The 9058-nt window shown below is 41.2% G+C and overlaps 1 pseudogene; it reads left to right on the top strand.

Annotated features, from left to right (window-relative positions):
- The first annotated feature begins 272 nt into the window (after nt 1-272).
- LOC105501028 lies at nt 273-1357 on the top strand (annotated as a pseudogene).
- Nucleotides 1358-9058: the final 7701 nt, after the last annotated feature.

Here is a 9058-nt window from a genome sequence, read left to right as displayed (position 1 = left end):
CTCCCTACTCCGACTTAAATGCTAGCAATTCCTGCTTTTTGCCACAGTGAGGCAAGGCATTTCCGGAAGTTATGCTGCAAAGTAAATATTTTTAGATCTCCAGTTTCAAGACTCTGGGTTTTAAGCACCTAGATAGGTGCCGAGTTTTCATTTTGTTAAATAAGGATATTTAATAAATAAATAGGTGCCCCCTTCTGCACGGTCACACCGAGCCAGCGCCTAGGCCTGGAACTGGGTCACAGCCCCTTAGCTTCGTCCACCACCTCCCGACCATGGACCCCTGGAAAGTGAACACACTTCGGGCTTTTGTGAAAATATGTAAGCAGGATCTGAGCATTCTGCACACCAAGGAAATGTACTTCCTGAGGGAGTGGGTGGAGAGCATGGGGTGGTAAACTACCACCTGCTACTCAGAAAGTTAAATCAGAAGAAAATACCAATGAAGAAAAACCTGATAATACGGTGGAGGAAGACTTAAAGGCAGACGAACCATCACGTGAGGAAAGTGATCTATAAATTGATAATGAAGGTGTGATTGAACCAGACCCTGATGCCCCTCAAGAAATGGGAGATGAAAATTTAGAGATAATGGAAGAGATGATGGATCAGGCAAATGATAAGAAAGTGGCTGCTATTGAAGCCCTAAACGATGGTGAACTGCAGAAAGCCATTGACTTATTCACAGATGCCATCAAGTTGAATCCTCAGTTGGCCATTTTGCATGCCAAGAGGGCCAGTGTCTTCGTCAAATTACAGAAGCCAAATGCTGCCATCCGAGACTGTGGCAGAGTCATTGAAATAAATCCTGATTCAGCTCAGCCTTACAAGTGGCGAGGGAAAGCACATAGACCTCTAGGCCACTGGGAAGAAGCAGTACATGATCTTGCCCTTGCCTGTAAACTGGATTATGACGAAGGTGCTAGTATAATGCTGAAAGAAGTTCAGCCTAGGGCACAGACATTGCAGAACATGGGAGAAAGTATGAGCAAAAACGTGAAGAGTGAGAGATCAAAGAAAGAATAGAAAGAGTTAAGAAGGCTGGAGAAGAGCATGAGAGAGCCCAGAGGGAAGAAGAAGCCAGACGACAGTCAGGAGTTCAGTATGGCTCTTCTCCAGGTGGACTTCCTGGGGGAATGCTTGGAATGGGAGGGGGCATGCCTGGGACGGCCGGAATCCCTGGACTCAATGAAATTCTTAGTGATCCACAGGTTCTTGCAGCCATGCAGGATCCAGAAGTTATGGTGGCCTCTTCCAGGATGTGGCTCAGAACCCAGCAAATATGTCACAATACCAGAGCAACCCAAAGGTTATGAATCTTATCAGTAAATTGTCAGCCAAATTTGGAGGTCAAGCGTAATGTCCTTCTGATAAATAAAGACCTTGCTGAAGGAAAAGCAACCTAGATCTCGTTACGGATGTCGCAATAATACAAACCAGTGTACCTCTGATCTTCTCATCAAGAGAGCTGGGGTGCTTTGAAGATAATCCATATCCCTCTCCCCCAAATGCAGCTGAAGCATTTACCGTGGTTTGCCATTCATTCAGATAATGTTTTCCTACTAGGAATTACAAACTTTAAACCCTTTTTAAACCTTAAAAATATTTAAAACAAATTTAAAGGGACTGTGAATTTTTTTTTTTTTTTTTTTTTGGAGACGGAGTCTAGCTCTGTCACCCAGGCTGGAGTGCAGTGGCACGATCTCGGCTCACTGCAAGCTCCGCCTCCTGGGTTTACACCATTCTCCTGCCTCAGCCTCCCGAGTAGCTGGGACTACAGGCGCCCGCCATCTCTCCCGGCTAGTTTTTTGTATTTTTTTTAGTAGAGACGGGGTTTCACCGTGTAGCTCAGGATGGTCTCGATCTCCTGACCTCGTGATCCACCCGTCTCGGCCTCCCAAAGTGCTGGGATTACAGGCTTGAGCCACCGCGCCCCGCCGGGACTGTTAATTCTTATATTTTTCTTTATTAATCATTTTGGATTTTGTTCTTTGAATTATTGGGCAGGGAAGATACTTATGTATGGAAGATTATTGCTCCAATTTGAGTGAAATAAAAGTTTATTAGTGCGAGGCAAACATAAAATAATAAATAAATAGGTGAAGGAAGGGAAAATCTACCATCTATAATCTACAATGATCATAGTTTCATAAAAGAAAGAACAACAAAACATCAGAAAGCTATAATGTCAAAATAAAAGGCAGGACTTCAAACCAAATCAATGTTTCTTTCTTTTTAAAAATGTCATAATTTTGCCCTCATCTCTGTCATTCCATGAAAACAGGTAAACAGTTGATCAAGATCATTGCCAGCCTAGAGTTTGGCAATAATTGCTATAAAGCAGGGGTTATTTTCCCAGAAGGCCTTATGACCTGGAGCAGCTCAACCACCCAACCCCAGTCCACTGACCCCGGCGGGCCAACAAGGCAACACAAGTAAAGCACAATGCAGATCTAGCTGTGCTCTTGACACGCAATTTTGGATTAAACGAAAACACAAATATCATCAACAAAAAGTCTTGAGCAATTAACTATTGCTGTGATAAACTTCTCTCCAAGTTCTACCAAATGTAAGTAGATGAGGCATGTGTTCCACACATACAACAAAATATACACACGGCATATTAAAATTAAAATGTGCTGTATCTGGAATACATCTGAATCTGAAATGCTAAGCAGAGCATACATGTATTCCCTAGGTAGTAGAGCTGTCCAGTGGAGAGAATCCCCAGCCGGTGGGAAGGAGGCTGGGATCTGGCCCTGACTTTGTCACTAAGTGATTCTTGAGCCTGGGGCAAGTTGTTTAAGTTTTCTGTGCTCAGTTTTCTCAGACATAATTAAGGGAGTTAGATTAAAATTATCTCTTAGGGCCAGTCCTGCTTGAAAATGCTTAACCTAATACATAACAGCGTGTTCCCTCTCTCTGAGAATTTGTAAGGCCTCGGGGAATGAGAAGAATGGTAAGCATCTTCTCAAAAGCTGACCACGGGCTATCCCTAAAGCACGAGGACTCTCACTTTGGGCTATTCAAAGGCATAACACCCACAATGCTGAACCAAAGAGCCAGAGGCACAACCCAATTAGCTCATAAATCAATATGTGTGGACTTGAGCATCCATTGTGGGTCAACAAATGAGAGTAAAACTTCTCCAGCTACCTGGTCACCCTTGTCCCTCGAGTTAACACAGATACTTGCCATTGGTGGTAAAAAACTTCTCTTAGAGTGTTGACTCTGGCATGCATGTTACATGCATTACCTCTTTTAAACATTAACACAATCCTACAAGGTTGGTCAAAGTCTCTCCATAATACGAATAAGAAAACTGAGGCTCAGGTAGGTTAAGTACAGTCCAAGGTTACAATGTGAGGAGCAGGATTCCAATGGAGGCCTCTTGGACTCTAACATCTGCGCCCCTTCCTCATGTTCACCATATTGCATCCGTCACACTGCTGACATGCCCAAGAGACATATCAAAAACCCCAGGGCCCCTCAAACAAATGATCCCTGCATCCATCAGCGTTCGTGTCTGGTCAGTTTCAGAGAATCTCCCATTAGACTTTGACCTTGGAAAGCCAACTGCTTTCTCCTCTGTGACAGCTCTCCTTCCCAGGGAGACCAACAAGGCATTGAAGCACCCACCAGACTTTCTACAGCATGAAGAGCCTCTGCATATAAAGCTGTGGGCAGACGGGCAGGCTTGGGGTGCACAGGGCAGTCATGGACCTAGCTTTTCCAACTTTGATTAGTCTGGCATTTAATTCTAACCTGGTTTACTCAAACCAGCTGCTAAACGCTTGCTATTCAAAGTGTGGTCCATGGATCAGCAACCTCCTGGTATCACTCCTGTTAGAAATGAGGAATCTCAGGCCCCGTATCAGACACACTGAATCTGTGTACTAGCAAGATGCTTCCGGTGACTTGAACACGCATGCGTGTTCTAAAAGCTCCATCCAAGAATCACTGATGGGGCTTTTTGAAAATGTGAATTTCCAGGAACTACAGTCCAGCATTGTAGAAAAGGGGCTGAAGAAATACAAGGAGGCCCCAAAAATGTGTATTTTATTTCAAAACTTGTTTTCTTTTGGTCCCCTGTCCTCAAGAAAAATCAAGTCCTTTCCAGCTTGATTCAAAGAACAATTTTGTTTTATGAACAGCTGTCCCTATAGCCGTAGGGCTATAGACCATAGACACGCCCCTCTCCCTAGAAGACATGCCAGTGTCTTCACACAGGCCCTCTCTGGGGCTGAGCCCCATCTTGCAGAAAAAATGCATGGAACAATTCTACATAAATCAGAGTGTTCCCTTCTGAGTCGTTTCCCATCCCCCCAATCCCATGTCCCCCATTTCATAAGGAGATTAGACCATCATCCCCATATCAATAGCAGAACTCCTATATTTTATTTTCTACCATCCTGATCTGTATAAATTTAGGAAAGAGGGAAGAAAGGAAGGAAGGAAGGTAGAAAACTAATTAACAATTGTTAAAAATTTATACTATATATCAGGCCCACCCTGTTCCCTAAAATGGTTTTAGGGTTTGTTTTGTTTTCTTTTTTGAGATGGGGGTCTCAATATGTCGCTCAGCCTAGTCTCAAACTCCTAAGCTCAAGTAATTCTCCTACCCCAACCTCTCAAGTAGCTGAGACTATAGGGGCGCACCACCAGACCCAGCTCAAAACAGCTTACATACACTTTTCACTTAATATACATAAAAGTAGGTAAGATTGATATTATTGCCTTAATTTTAGAAGTGGAGACTAAAGCTCAGATAGTTTAAAAACTCTCCCAAAGCAAGGATTCTGAACAGGACCCAATACTAAAGTCCTGTCACATTATTTCTGCTACCCTAACTTGCCTACATAGCATATTATGTAAGTAAAAATTTGTTGAGATATGATTCACATACCATAAAATTCAATTTGGTAGTTTTTAGTATATTCACAAGGTTGTGAAACCATCCCCACTATCTACCTCCAGAACATTTCCATCATCCCCAAAAGAAACCCCAAATCAATAAGCAGTCATAGTCATTTCCCATTCCCCGCACCATCCCTAGTCCCTGGCAATCACTTTGTGTCTCTATGGATTTGCTTCTTCTGGATATTTCATAGGAATGGAAGCATACAATATGTGGCCTTCTGTGTCTGGCTTTTTTCACTTAGCACAGTCATTTCAAGGTTCATCCACGTTGTCGCATGTATCGGTACCTGATTTATTTTTACAGCTGAACAACAGTCCATTATAAGAACATGCCACATTTTGTTTATCCATTCATAAGTTGATGGACACTTGGATTGTTTCCACTTTTTAGCTATTATGAATAATGCTCCTATAAACATTCATGTACAAGTTTTTGTGTGGACATACATTTTTAATTCTCCTGGGTATATACTTAGGAGTGGAGTTCCTGGACCATATAATAGTAAGTCTATGTTTAGCTTTCTGAAGAAATGCCAAACTGTTTTCCAAAGTGGCTACATCATTTTATATTTCCACCAGAAAAGAATGAAGGTTCAACTTTCAACTTCTCCATATCCATGCCAATTCTTATTATTATCTGTCATTTCGATAGCAGTAATTCTAGCTGTAAAGAGGTATCTCACTCAAGTTTTGATTTGCATTTTCCTAATAACTAATAATGTTGAGCATCTTTTTGCATGCCTGTTGGCCATTTGTACATTTCTTTGGAGAACGTATACAAATCTTTGCCCATTTTTAAATTGGAACATTTGTCTTTTTGTTGTTGAGTTGTATTCTTTATATATTCTAGAAACTAGGCCTTTTTCAGATATATGATGTAGATTATCTTGTCACTTTTTTTTTTTTTTTTAGATGGAGTCTCACTCTGTTGCCCAGGCTGGAGTGCAGTGGTACAATCTCAGCTCACCGTAACCTCTGCATCCTGGGTTCAAGCAATTCCCCTGCCTCAGCCTCCTGAGTAGCTGGGATTACAGGCGCACGCCACCATGCCTGGCAAATTTTTGTATTTTTAGTAGAGACGAGGTTTCATGATGTTCGCCAGGCTGGTCTCGAACTCCTGACCTCAGCTGATGCACCCTCCTTGGCCTCCCAAACTGCTGGGATTACAGACGTAAGCCACCGTGCCCAGCCCTTTTCACTTTCTTGATAGTGGCCTTCAAAGAACAAAAGCTTTTAGTTTTGAAGTCCAATTTATCTATTTCTTTCTTTACTTATTTTTGCCTCAGGCATCATGTCTAATAAACCATTGTCTAAACCAAGATTATGAAGATTTATACCTATGTTTTTTCCTAAGAGTTTTATAGTTTTACATTTAGGCCCTTGGTTCACCTTGAGTTAATTTTGTATATGGTATGAGTAGGGCTCCAACTTTATTCTTTTGCATGTGGATATTCAGTTGACCCAGCACCATTTATTTCCCCATCGAGTTGTCTTGTTACCCTTGTCAAAACCCAGCTAATAATAAATGTGTGGATATGTTTCTGAAATCTCAATTCTATTTCATTGATTTATATGTCTATCTTTATGTCAGTACCACACTATCTTGATTACTGTAGCTACACAGTAAGTTTTAAAATTGGGAAGTGTGAGTCCTCAAACTTTGTTGAGTTTTGTTTGTTTTTCAAGATCATTTTGGCCGGGCACGGTGGCTCAAGCCTGTAATCCCAGCACTTTGGGAGGCCGAGACGGGCGGATCACGAGGACAGGAGATCAAGACCATCCTGGCTAACCTGGTGAAACCCCGTCTCTACTAAAAAAAAATACAAAAAACTAGCCGGGCGAGGTGGCGGGCGCCTGTAGTCCCAGCTACTCGGGAGGCTGAGGCAGGAGAATGGCGTAAACCCGGGAGGCGGAGCTTGCAGTGAGCTGAGATCTGGCCACTGCACTCCAGGCTGGGTGACAGAGCAAGACTCCGCCTCAGAAAAAAAAAAAAAGATCATTTTGACTATCCTGAGTGTGTTGTTATAGTTTTCCGTATACAAGTCTTGCATTTTTTTTGTTAAATGCATTCAAATGACCTATCTTCAAGGTCACCAATACTTTCTACCACCAGTTCAAATATGCTGTTGAGTTCTTCTAGTGACTTTTTAAAATTGTAGTTATTGTACTTTTCCATTGCAGAAATTTCTATTTGGTTCTTTTTATCATTTTTATCTCTTTATTACTATTCTTTATTTGGTGAGACATCAATCTCATACTTTCCTTTAATTCTTTAGATATGATTTCTTCTAGTTCCTTGAATGTATTTATAAAACTGAGTTAATATCTACGTTCAGTTAAGTTCGGTGTGTGGGCCTCCTCAGGGACAGTTTCTGTTTACCTGGGATGTTTTTTTTTTCTTCTGTATAAGCCATATTTTCTTGTTTATTTGTATATCTTATAATTTTTCTTCAAAACTGAACATTTAAAAAACATGAAGCCAGGCAAAGTGACTTATGCCTGTAATCCCAGCACTTTGGGAGGCTGAGGCAGAAGGATTGCTTACACCTGGGAGTTCAATAACAGTCCAGAGAACATAGCAAGACCCTGACTCTACAAAAACTATGAAAATTAACCAGGTGTGATGACACACACCTATAGTCCCAGCTACTTGAGAAGCTGCAGCGGGAGGATCACTTAAGCCCAAGAATTTGAGGCTGCAGTGAGCTATGATTACACCACTTCACTTCAGCCTGGGCAACAGTGAGACCCTGTCTCAAAAAAATAAATAAATACACACACACACACACACACAATGTCACAACTTTGGACACCAGACTCCCTTCTCCTCCCTGAGTTTTTGTTGCTGTTCGTTGTTCTTTTTTTTTATTGTTGTTGTTGTTGCTGCTGTTTCCTGACTTTCTTTAATTCTGTGAAGTCTGTATTCTTTATCATGTCTAACCGCCAAAGTCTCTGTTCTGTTTGCTTATTGACCAGCTAATAAATAGAGACTTTTTTTTTTTTAATTTCTTGAACTAATAACTCTGGAACCAACAAGTCTCCCAGTCTTTGCCAAGCACTTCTGCATGTGTGTTTTGGGGTATGCCTTCAATGATCAGATAGGCAGTTTACAGCTCTGCCTTAGCCTTCACTTCTTACTTGTGCAGAGCCTCAAGGCCAGCCAAAGGTGAGAGATTAGGGCCTTCTCAGGTCTTTCCTGGGAATGTGTGTAGCCCTGCACATGCACATGGCTTTTTAGATTCCCAGGGATTTGTCCAACCTTTTCAAACCCCCTACAGACATCTCATTCCTCAGGGGTTTATTTTACATTTTTTACTCAGCCTTTTGTTAGTCCCAACTGGAATCACTGCCTCAGAACATTACAATGTTGAAAAATTCCAACTGATTATTTTTGACAAACATCTTAGCAATATAGCTGTTCACACAGAGGATGTTCTGAGTCAGGTCACATAAAGAAAAGCCCGGAGGACGAAACTTTACCGGCAACTTCCAAAAAGGTCACAAAGTGACAGTTCTCTGGGGATGAGGCTTTTTGGGAAGCTCCAAACCTGTTCTGTTTCCTTCCATTGGCTGCTAGTTTGCTAATCTTCACAGTTACCATAGTTGCAAAGGCCCTCATGGAGATAGGGCGAAGTGAGTGGGACCAGGGCTACTTGAAATGCCATAACGCTCATAGTTCTTAATGATATTCAACCATTTTTCTTAAATAAATGCTCCCAGATTGTTGCAAGGATTTGGTTAACTTCCAAAATTCTGGAAAACTTATTTTGACCATTTTTTGCTAGTGTTCTCATTGTTTTAATGGAGTTGATTTTTCAGAGTTATTTATGCCACCATTCTGTCAGTGTTTCTCTTGAAGGAACACATAGTAAATATTATCTTGATTCTAATCTACATTTTGTTTCTTTCTACTCACAAAGTTGCATATTTCTTTCCTCTTCTTCAGTGAGTAAGTCATAAAATTCAGAAAGGAGATGTGAAAAAGCATATTTTCTGATTTTTTTTTTTTGTGCTATGGTGTTATGGAAGAATGTATCAGGAACAAGGTAAACCTAAGCTGTTTCTTTCCAAATAAATATAAATAATATATAAGTAGATGTAAGTTCAGAAGCATAGTCTTTCTCATTCTATGCTAGTCACT

Source organism: Colobus angolensis, unplaced genomic scaffold (assembly GCF_000951035.1).
Source record: "Colobus angolensis palliatus isolate OR3802 unplaced genomic scaffold, Cang.pa_1.0 Scaffold7, whole genome shotgun sequence".
Classification (NCBI taxonomy): Eukaryota; Metazoa; Chordata; class Mammalia; order Primates; family Cercopithecidae; genus Colobus; species Colobus angolensis.
Note: the sequence above shows the minus strand (reverse complement) of the source record. Positions and strands in the feature narration are given on the sequence as shown.